Genomic DNA, 12,500 nt, shown 5'->3' on the forward strand with positions numbered 1-12,500 from the left:
CAACTATGTTCTTTTTTTTTTGTTCTTCCTCATCTCCTCCTACGCCTCCTTCACCTCCTCCTCCTCCTCCTCCTCCTCCTCCTCCTCCTCCTCCTCCTCCTTCTCCTCCTCCTCCTCCTCTTTCTCCTCCTCCTGTTCCTCCCTCTCCTCCTCCTTCATCTCCTATCCTCCCTCCCCGTCCTCCTTCCCCCCCTCCAACTATGCTCTTTTTTCTTTTGTTCTTCCTCATCTCCTCCTCCGCCTCCTCCTCCTCCTCCTCCACCTCCTCCTCCTTCACCTCCTATTCTCCCTCCTCGTTCTCCTTCTCCCACTCCAACCATGCTCTTTTTTTTTATCTTGTTCTTCCTCATCTCCTTGTTCTCCTCTTCCTCCTCCTTCTTCTCTTTCTCCTCTTTATTCCCTTGCTTTTCTTCCCTTTCCTATTCTTCCTAACCCTCTATCTCATTATTTTTCTTTCTTTTCCTCTTCCCCTTCCATAATTCTTCTTTCCCTTCTTTCAGCTCTTTCTCCTGTTCCCTCTGTTCTTCCTTCAACTCATTTTTATTCAACTCCTTGTTCTTCTCTTCCTCTTTCTGCCTATTCCCCTCCTCTTCCTCCTCTCCTTTTTTTTTTTTTATTGATGCTCTTTATACTACCTCCATGCTTCGTTATCTTCCTCCTCGTACTAGTTGGCATAGGCATAGAGCAGCTTCTAGTTCAAAATTTAAGTCTATATTGCGGTTACTAGAAGGTTATTCTAGCCAACTCAGTTAAGATAAATGTAGATTGCGTACCAATGAACTGCGATAATAAGATAATGTGCCAACAACACTGTTTGCTTAGTTCACCCCGGTTCCAGGAACGTAAGTACTCTTTACCAATACTACTTTAGGGGTCCATTCAAGTCTTCGTAACACGAAAACCGGTAATGTTTACCATGCACGTCATTAAGTTAATATACATATTCGTTAAGAAAAGAAAATATTCCATTTCCCAAATTATCACTTCTGAATTCAAAGGAAACTTGACAAAAAAGAAAAAGCTTTGTAACCGCGCAAATCAGCAAATTATCCTCTGGATTCCTCTACCTTCGATCCCATAATATCCCTCCTACCACACACCACATTAGCTGACGTTACCCTAACACCAAGCCCACTCCATAGGACTCTATGCCGCTCGCTGTACCCCGACCATCACTAAGTCCACCTACACTAATCACACTAATCCAGCCAACACAACCCGAAATATCAGTCCTCTCTGTCTTCTAAGTGTGTGTGAGTGTGTGTGTGTGTGTGTATGTGTGTGTGTGTGTGTGTGTGTGTGTGTGTGTGTGTGTGTGTGTGTGTGTGTGTGTGTGTGTGTGTGTGTGTGTGTGTGTGTGTGTGTGTGTGATTGTGTGTGTGTGTGTGTGTGTGTGTGTGTGTGTGTGTGTGTGTGTGTGTGTGTGTGTGTGTGTGTGTGTGTGTGTGTGTATGTGTGTGTGTGTGTGTGTGTGTGTGTGTGTGTGTGTGTGTGTGTGTGTGTGTGTGTGTGTGTGTGTGTGTGTGTGTGTGTGTGTGTGTGTGTGTGTGTGTGTGTGTGTGCTTGTTTGTGTGTGTGCAGGGAAAGAGGAGAGAAAGTGAGCTTTAATTAGGCTTCCCCCAATTAATCTAAAATCAATATGACATTCAGACATTCGAAACCACTCGTGCAAGAGTATAATTCAGTCACAAATAATTCATGACTCCAGTATTGTCCTCACATATTTAACTGTAGCTGCAGTCGTTCGATTTTGTCTCACTGAAGGAATTCCTTCCTTATTTAGGAAGTTGATATCTAAATGGTGACGGAAATTTGGAGAAAAAAAAAATTCTTATTTTGATGAGAAATGGCAATGAATTTATGTCCTGATCACATCACACACGTACCTTGGTGGCATCATCGGATGCGAAATTTTCTTGCATTCGCTTAGTAATGGGTTCGAGTTCCCTACTCCTCTCCGATTCCCAACAGTTAATGCCACCTGCCCGAACATTCTAAGTGCGTGACATGGTAAGGATGACGGCTTCGGCCGCAGGTACACACTCCTCACCTTACATCACAATATTTTATCAAGGGACTAGACACCCCTAAGGTAGCTTTGTATATATATCGTTAACTCAGCGTGTGTGTTCCTAAACGTTATCAGTCAGCTATCAGTTCTGATAAACGCATCGGAAAATGAACATTTTTAGAAGCTCTGCCAAGGGATTCGAACCCTGACCTTTGCGTGCATAATCACGAAGTCAAGCCGCTAGCGACTGAGCTACGTGCGATGGTTCAAAAGGAATGTTCAATCTGTCTTAAACATACACACATCGGAAAATATCTTATTTGTTTAGCCTGTTATCGCTACATTCTGCCTTTAACTGAAGCAAATCAGTTTTATGGGATAGTCAGAGCAGACTTTGTAAAGCACTCCAGTAGGTTGAAAGAGCTCTTGTGGTGAAATTAAAGTATTAGGGGAAAGCATGATGTATTATAGAATAATTCTGTTTGAATTAAAGCATAATAATACAAGAATTGATAATAAACGTAAGGAGGAAAAGAACAACACTATAGAAAATCATTCTGTTTCAATTAAAGAATAATAATATAAAAATTGATAATAAACGCAAGAAGAGAAAGAACAACACTATAGAAAATCATTCTGTTTCAATTCAAGAATAATGATAGAAGAATTAATAATAAATGCACGGAGGGAAAGAACTACAGTATAGCAGATTATCATCTTTTCTACTGTGTACAGTGAACAGTAAGGTATGAAGCGACATTAAAACAAAATCTTAGTTGTTGAAATTTATATCAGTTTCAATGAGATAGAGGAAGTAGTTATGTTAGACATCTTTGCAGTTCCCCTTTAGGAATCTGTACGAGCTAAACTGACAGAGATGAGATTATTCTGATGATTTATGCATTAATTATAAAAGTTTGAATTATGCTAATTGAATTAGCGGCATCTTGTCGGTCTTATCTGATATTAATGATAACAGCAATCTTGGCAATCTTGATAAACTGGATTAGAAAGTGATTGATCCCTAAGTGGGTGGAGGATTCTTTCGTTAGAATAAAGTTGATAATAATAATGATAATAATAATGATAATAATAATAATAGTAATAATAATAATAATGATAATAATAATGATAATAATAATAGTAATAATAATAATGATAATAATAATAATAATAATAATAATAATAATACATACATACATATACCAAGGCTTTTTCCCCCTTCCAAGGGAGGTAGCCAAAAAGGGAAAGGCATAAAAACACTCCCACCCATTTCATCCCTAAATACACTCCACACCCCTCCCACCCTTCCTCTCATCTGAGCACCTGGATGACGGGTCATCCCTGCACCCTGCCCACCGCCCTGGGTCAGAAGCAGTGTCGCAAGACACAGTACATCCACAGCGAGGCCGCTTCATTTAATCGGCGACCCCCCCCTCTCCGTCCCCCTTTGCATATAAGGCGAGGACGGGGAGAAATCCCTTCGGGCTGCGTCAAAATTTACTCACACATACTACCCCACCCCCCACTTCCCCGCCCATTCCTCCTCATGCAGTCACAACATCATCCATATACAACCATTCTCCCCTCACCTCTGTCTTCCGTCCTCTCCCTTCCTTCCTCAACAGACATTCCCCTCTTCCCCAAAGCCCCCTTCACCCCATCCATCCACCTCATCCTAGGACGTCCCCTCATGTTCACTCCCTCCACATCTGCCTTCCATACCTCTTTTACTAGTCTTTCTTCACTCATTCTTTCCATGTGTCCAAACCATCCTAATATTCTTTCATCAACCCTATCTCCCAAATCCTTTTTCACCCCTGTTCTCCTCACCTCCTCATTTCTCACTCTATCTAGCCTAGTAACCCCCACCATACTTCTCAGACACCTCATCTCAAACACATTCAAACTCCTTCTCTCTTCTTCTCTTATGTTCCACGTTTCTGCCCCATACAGTGCTGTTGGCACAATCACTCCTTCATACAGTCTCCTCTTCGCATCCATTCCCAAATGTCTATTCCTCATTACACTCTTTAAACCACCAAGGCATTTACTCGCTTCTCTCAATCTACATTCTACCTCCACCTTCACTCCACCTTTTCCTGCTACACTTGCACCCAAGTATCTAAAACTATCCACTTCCTCCAGTCGCTCTCCCTTAATGTTCACTTCCAGTCTACTACCACTTTCACCCCTTGTACATCTCATCACCTTACTTTTACCCACATTTATCTTTAGCTTTCTTCTATCACATACTCTCCCAAACTCTGCCACCAGCTTCCTCAATCCCTCCTCTGACCCTGCCACAAGCGCAGTGTCGTCCGCAAACAACAGCTGGCTCACCTCCCACTTTTCTCCATTTTCTTTAACCATCTCCAATCCCTGACTCACTACCCTAGCATTCACCTCTCGCACCACCCCATCCATGTATAAGTTGAACAGCCAGGGTGACATAACGCATCCTTGACGAAGTCCCACCTTTACTTCAAACCACTCACTCTCTCCATTTCTAATCCTAACACATGCTCTACTACTCTCATAAAAACTCTTGACAGCTCCCAAAAGCTTTCCTCCTATCCCATAAATCTGCATAACCTCCCACAGTGCCTTTCTGTCTACCCTATCATAAGCCTTTTCCAGATCCATGAAAGCCCAAAAAACATCCTTCCCCTTTCCTATAGCTTTCTCACATATCTGTCTTACCACAAAGATCTGATCTACACAACCTCTACCCGTCCTAAATCCACACTGTTCCTCACCAATTACTCCCTCTGTTCCTCTCCTAATCCTCTCAATTAAGATCCTCCCATAAGCCTTCCCTACTACACTCAACAGGCTAATCCCTCTGAAATTACTACATTCACACTTGTCCCCTTTTCCCTTGTAAAGAGGAACTATACAGGCACTACTCCAGTCCTCCGGTACTCTACCCTCTCTCCAGCAAACATTAAATAACCTCACCAACCAGTCCACCATCACTGCACCTCCCTTTTTCAGACATTCTGCATGACATCCATCCAGACCAGGTGCCTTACCTGCTTTCATCATCTTTACAGCTGCCTTCACCTCATCCTTCCTTATTTCTCCTCCATTCTCCTCACTCATCACTCTCATTTTCTTCGCATTTCCCACTGCAGCTATCTTTCCTTCCCTATCCTCCTTCACATTCAGCAACTCCCTAAAATATTCTGCCCATCTTCCCCTCACTGCCATCTCTTCCATTATCAACTCTCCATCTGTACCTTTTACCTTTTCTTCCCTACTTGATTCGCCTCCTCTTCCTCTCTTAATTTCTTTCCAAAACATCTTTTTATTACTTTCAAAATTTTCTGTCATACTCCTACCCCATTTCACATCTGTTCTCCTCTTTGCCTCCTTTACCTTTTGCTTTACTTCTCTTTTCTTTTCTTTGTACGTCTCATATGACTCCCCTGTCCTCTTTTGTAACCAATCTGTGAATGCTCGCTTCTTCTCTTCTACAGCCTTCTTTGTTTCCTCATCCCACCATTCACTACCCTTTCTTCTATTTCCCCCTGTCCTTCTTGTTCCACACACCATCCTTGCACACTTTAAGACTCCCTCCTTGAACCATCCCCATTCCTCCTCCACACCCATCTCTGCTCTATCCTTTACTCCCTCCCACTCCTCCTTCAGCTTCTTTTCGTACTCCTTCTCCTTTTCCTTTTCATTCAAGGAGTTCACTCTAAGAACCTCCCTACTTTTTGTCCCTTTCCTCCTTCTCCATCTATCCTCCACTCTCAGCTTACCTTCCACCAAAAAATGATCTGATATTCCCCCACCCTCTCCCCTTAGCACATGTACATCCTTAACTCTTCCTATCATAATCCTATTTACCACTACATAATCCATTAACGCTCTATCTACCACCCTTCCCTCCACCACCCTCTCCCATGTGTACTTATGCTTGACTTTTTTCCGAAACACTGTATTTGCTATCATCAACTCTCTTTCTAGACACATTTCCACCATCAACTCTCCACTACGATTCTTTCCTGGAACTCCACACTTCCCAACCACTCCATCCATTGGACCATTTCCCACCCTAGCATTAAGGTCTCCCAGTACTATTACATTGACATTTCTTCCTAAACCCTCTATGCACTCATTTAAATCTATCCAAAAGGCCTCCCTTTCTTCCATGTTCTTCTCACAGCCCGGCCCATATGCACTTACAAAGACCCACATCTCCTTTCCCAGTTTCACCTTCATCCACATTATCCTTGAGGAAACCTCCTTCCACTCCACTACCCCTTTACCTATCTCCTCACTTACTAGAATAGCCACCCCTTCCCTCCCTCGCCCTCTCTTCACTCCTGATAACCTCCCACTTACACTCCCAAACTTACACTCTCACCCTTCCCTTTCAACTTAGTTTCACTCAAAGCCAACACATCCAACTTTCTTCTCACAAACATACTACCTATCTCTTCCCTTTTACTCTCATCTGTACCACATCCACGCACATTAAAAGACCCAAACCTTAGGGTGCTGGCCCGAGGCCCTCCAGCACCCCTTATGCCTTTCCTTTGATTTTTAGGAATTTGCCCCTTGGGGCTACAGGGAGAAGGATGCCTAGTCCCTCTCCCCGTCCCTTTCTTCTCGCCTCTTACGATCCAAGTGGGAAAACTTGGTGGCAGTATTCTTTTCCCCCACCACAGGGAATTCCCCCAATAATAATAATAATAATAATAATAATAATAATAATAATAATAATAATAATAATAATAATAATAATAATAATAACAATGATAATGATGATAATAATAATAATAATAATAATAATAATAATAATAATAATAATAATAATAATAATAATGATAATAATAATAATAATAATAATAATAATAATAATAATGATAATAATATTAATAACAATGATAATGATGATAATAATGATAATAATAATAACATTAATAATAATAATAATAATAATAATAATAATAATAATAATAATAATAATAATAATAATAATAATAATAATAATAATAATAACAATAATAATAATAATAACAACAATAATAATAATAACAATAATAATAATAATAATAATTATAATAATAATAATAATAATAATAATAATAATAATAATAATAATAATAATAATAATAATAATAATAATAATAATAATAATAATAATAATAATAATAATAATGATAGTAATAATGATCATAATGATAAAAATAATAATAATAATGATAATAATGATAATGATAATAGTAATAATTACAATAACGATAATAATAGTTAATAATAATAATAATAATAATTCGTTGGCTCACGGACCTGCTGTCCCATCGCCGCCTTTACCAAGCCTTTCCACACTCTCCGTTCCTGCGCAGCTTCTTGCCAATCGACGTCTTGGGGTGCCATTTCCTCAACATCCTTCTTGACATTGTCCGTGTGTCTACATATCGGGGTCTACCAAGATGTCCAACTCTATCAACTCTTCCATTCATGTTTTTTTCAAGGCGGGTTTTAATCCACAGGTAGAAAGGCCTTCTGTTGAATGAATATGCTTTGCGACAATTAAACAAAATATGTAATGACGATTACCATAGTCTGAATATATATACTGAAAACCACTTGGGATATAATATACATAATCCAGACGTTTTTGTCTACTAAGTCTTGTTCAGCAAATGCATAGCTTTTTCAAGAAGTAACAAACAAAAAAAGGAAAAAGAAAACGGAGAAGAAAAGGAGCTACGAGAGGTAATGACCTCACTCAACGTTGAGTCTGGGTAATACCCTAGGGCCGTTCCAGAATATCCTCAGCTTGCTGCTTTATTAACTAGATTATTAATATAAAAAAATCACTTAACTTATTTGTACTATCCTAATTTAACATTTATATTGTGAATAATAAAAGTGATTTTTTATCGGGTTCTTTTACATTTTTACAGTGAAGAATACAGCAACAGTATCTGTACACGAAGATGGCAAAAATCTACAGGAAGTTGGGACAGTTCTTCCATACTGTAGATTATGATCGAACAATATTCGGCCTGAACGAGCTAAAGAAATGATGATGATGATGATGTTGATGATGATGATGATGATTATGATGATGATGATGATGATGATGATGATGATGATGATGATGATGATGATGATGATGATGATGATGATGATGATGATGATGATGATGATGATGATGATGATGATGATGATGATGATGATGATGATGATGATGACTTGGTTTAACATCGCAAAACACTTCTTATGAGGAGGCTAGGACGGTACACCTTACAGAGGACGTATTAGCGAGGAACTTAATGCCCTTGGTCCAACTCGCTGGCGCAAATTTCGAACTGCCGTCACCTCGAACTCAGCGACGTCCTAACCTGCTTGTCCAAGTGAATATTTACCAGTGCAATAATAAAGTCATAAAGGAAAATACACATCATGGTCCGGGGTCGCCAATTGATGTGGTTGGTTACCACATTATGGTAAATGGGTATCGTCCTGAAGTGAAAGATGAATGAAAATTTTTATACAAAGAATATTTTAATGTTTTGTACAAGTGTGCAAATACGTTACATATAGACACTATTTACAATATAAGGACCATCCTTGCATATGACAACGATATTTACAATATACAATTTCATTACCACGGACACATATAATAGATTGACCAGGATTAATCATTTTATTTACAAAGATGTTATATGCGTTAAGGGGACACTACAGAAGTGGCGTCTTGCTACAATAGCATCGACAGCTATTTTCAACCAAATGATCTCTTGCTCGGTCGCTGTTCCAAGACATTCTCTTACATAACATTTGTTACCAGAAGGAGAGGACGGGGAAAAAGCGAAAATGGAGCTCAAAACTTGGAGTCAGAGAGATTGTGGCGTAATAGAGAAGAATTAAACAGCGAATTAAAAAAGAAGAAAACGAAAATTATGGAGCTAAGGAAGCAATTACGTAATGGAGGAAGAGAATTACTGGAATCAAGAAAGCGACGAATCTGAGAATTTAGAAAGAAATGCATAAAAAGTTCAGTTTAGTGGGGTGTAAGAAATTAAAGAAAAAGAAGAAAAGAGAGTAAGCGAGGGAGGTAATATAAGTTAAAAGAATTAAGGTAAAGTGGATAGGAAAAAAGAATTAAAAGTTAGCGATTTGAAGAAGAGGGAATAAAACAAATGGAAAGAAGAATATTTGGAAGAAAAAAAACTGACTGGAAGGAAAAACAAGGTGAGGAAGGAACGGACTTTGATAAAAGTTAAAACACAAGGAAGGACTTAACCATAAAAGAAGTTATTTCCCAATGAAGGTTTTGTATTCATCTAAGGGGATAGTTTTGGACCAAATAGGATTTCGGTCATTGGTCATGTGGTCCATCAAGCAGCTGCTAACAAAAAAAAAAAAAAAAAAAAAATCAGCAAGAACAAAATATATCAAAGGCATCACCAAACCGAAGTGGTCACAGCATTTACATATCTACAGAAATAGAAGACAGACGACTTTATTCAGATAAGTTGAACCATGTTGAAAAGGTTACCAGTGACGGCTTCAACCCATCAGCCCAACCCAAGATATGAAGTTAGGTCCCATTGGTTCCTTCTTCCAGTACCCATCACTGGAAGCTGGAGGACCTGGAAGCCTATTCCTGTACCTCTGAGCCAGTCATACACGAGGACCATTCGAAAGCCAGGAAGAAGAAAACAAAAATAACACGAAAAACGATAAAAGCTGATTTCGAAATTATTGGACTATTGTGACGCACCTCTGTTGGTTTTCAATTTATAAAACACAAGATGAGAAAACAAAAGAAATAGTTTGGGTAAGGGATTGGAAACTCAAAAAGAAAACAATTGTATAGTTTTGCTTTTTTGAAAATACCTGTTGCTAGGATTATATTATGAATTGTTGAACTCCTTTTCACTTGCTCTGTTAGGTAAAGGATTGAGAATTCAAGAAGGAAAAATGTACAGTTTAATGTTATTCTTGAAAAATATAATCTCCTTAGGTTTGGTTTTTTGGTAGGCTGTGTTGCTAACATTAAAATAAAAATGGCGTGAAAACTGAAAAAAAAATCGAGGCAGTGATGTCAGATCCCTCTACGCGCTATTGTTTTGTCTGACAAATGTCTGTTCTGTTAATCGATTTCAGAAATATCCTTGAAACAAACAATAACAAGATATTCTAACCATTGTATTATTGGATGTGTGTGTGTGCACGCGTGTGTGTGAGTGTTTATGCTTGTATGTGTGTGCGCGCGCGTGTGTGAGTGTTTATGCTTGTATGTGTGTGCGCGCGCGTGTGTGAGTGCTTATGCGTGTGTGTGTGTGTGTGTGTGTGTGTGTGTGTGTGTGTGTGTGTGTGTGTGTGTGTGTGTGTGTGTGTGTGTGTGTGTGTGTGTGTGTGTGTGTGTGTGAGTGTGTGTGAGTGTGTGTGTGTGTGTGTGTGTGTGTGTGTGTGTGTGTGTGTGTGTGTGTGTGTGTGTGTGCAAATAATACTCTAACAATACATTTTCTATCTCAGTTCTTTTCAATAATTCCCATAATAGGAGTGAAATAATAGTTCTTCAATTAAGAACGCAAGTTACATGATTTTTAGGTCATCCGTCTTTTGGTTGACCATCATTACAAAGGATTACAAAGGATTACAAAGGCGGAGCATGCCGACAGGAGACCTATTGGTCCATATCTAGGTCGGATGCGAAAAAAATCATAATAATGATAAATTGATAAATAAAAACTATAGTAATATAAACAACAAATAAAATACATAAATAAATGCATAGGTATAGTTGAATAATAAACAAACAGGTAAATAGTAAATAATAAAAAATTAACATATAACTAATGATAAATGAAAATCAAACAGACAAATGATAACAAAACAAAAACAAATAATATATAATAGATTATGATCATTACAGCATCTTGCTTAGGTGATTATCTAAATAATTCTTAAAGCTTCGAACTGAACTACATTACACTACCTGTGCAGGAAGTTTATTCCATTCATTAATTACACGGTTGGTAAAGTTGTTTCTACCTACTTCCAAATTGAATCTATTTCCGGTCAGTTTGAGACCATTGTTTCTTGTCTGATTTCAATGTGAAAATGTCACTTTTGATGTTGTCAATTCCCTTTAGAATTTTAAAGACCTGTATTTCTGAGTCTACGCTTTTTTAGGGAAAACAGATTCATATGTTTTTTTGTATGATTTATTTTTTGATATTTGGAATCAGTTTTGTGGCTCGCCATCGGTTTGATCCCCGTGGAATATGTGGCCGTAGCGCATAGTCAATGAAAAACTGCGCGGTTGTGTGAGAACGCCTCCATTGACTTACATTGTGATTAAACCGCCAATGTTGAAACCACTAGTGTGAAGAGGTCCTAAGAAACTAATGACCTAGATGACCTCGCGTGAAAAGGTCACAGACCATACCAGAATCCGTAACGGGATAGTTTTTAAGTTAAAACTTAACGTCTAAACATGTAGTAGCACATTTGTAAATAACATACAAGAAACCCACAGTCGGAGATTCTATATTTCGGCTACCCTCTTCCCTGAAGAGGGCTACAGTTGGTAGCCGAAATATAGAATCGTCTTTCATTCGAAGTTTATTTTTTCCGACTGTGGGTTTCTTGTGTGTTAAAACTTATTGTTCACATGTTATACTTTATTCTTACCAACACCAACCAATTATGTTAAGGTCAGGCAAGGTCCCTTGGTTGAATGAAAAGATGTGGTTCTCTCTTCGAATAAATCGATTAAATATACAAACAATCACATGGGTAATTTCTTAATCTATTGCAAACTTTGGATAGGTCCCTTGACCGAACGAAATTCCATGACAGCAGCAAACTCGATATAAAAATCGTTAATATTAATGAAAGATTTGACCTCTGACCTTTGCCTCCCCACGACCATTAGTGCTTGCCACTTGTCCCAGCTTCTCCTGGATCAATCATCAAAAGCGATAGTTTCCATCGTAGCTATGCAATGAGTTTTAGAGTGGTCATAGTAGACATCATGTGTGAATAACTTTTTTATTAAAAGTCAAACGTTTCATATGTTTTCGTCCTCATACTCTACTCTGATTATTTTATTGACAATTTCCATTTCAAAGTGCCTTCTAAGGTATCTAACAGAGTTGGGTGCGTTCCTCTGGTATTCCTAGATGCGTTCCTAAATGCGTTTCTCGGTGTCCTGACTGACACATATATAGTCAGGACACCGAGGAGCGCATCTAGAGACGCACAGAGGAACGTGCCCAGCTCTGGTATCTGAATGCCTATTGGTGTAAGATGTGCCTGTAAGGAGTTCGATATAGATTTTGATTTATCAAGAAGATTTAGTAGACATAAAGACCATTATATGTCCTTTACTGGGTTATAGTCGTATGTAGCGAATAAATACTGTGCTAAATCACAAAAAAAAAATAAGAAGCATAACTTTGTCTCAGTTACAAACTAATTCGTTTGTCAAACTGAAGAGAGTTTTCCC

At 38.7% G+C, this 12,500-nt stretch overlaps 1 protein-coding gene across 1 annotated transcript in view; it reads left to right on the forward strand.

The window, feature by feature from the left end:
* LOC143024855 (uncharacterized) overlaps positions 1 to 12,500 on the forward strand; it is a 521,455-nt gene that overhangs the window by 8,535 nt on the left and 500,420 nt on the right. The window lies entirely within an intron of this gene.

Source organism: Oratosquilla oratoria, chromosome 4, assembly GCF_046742065.1.
Source record: "Oratosquilla oratoria isolate Oo_2021 chromosome 4, ASM4674206v1, whole genome shotgun sequence".
Taxonomy (NCBI): domain Eukaryota; kingdom Metazoa; phylum Arthropoda; class Malacostraca; order Stomatopoda; family Squillidae; genus Oratosquilla; species Oratosquilla oratoria.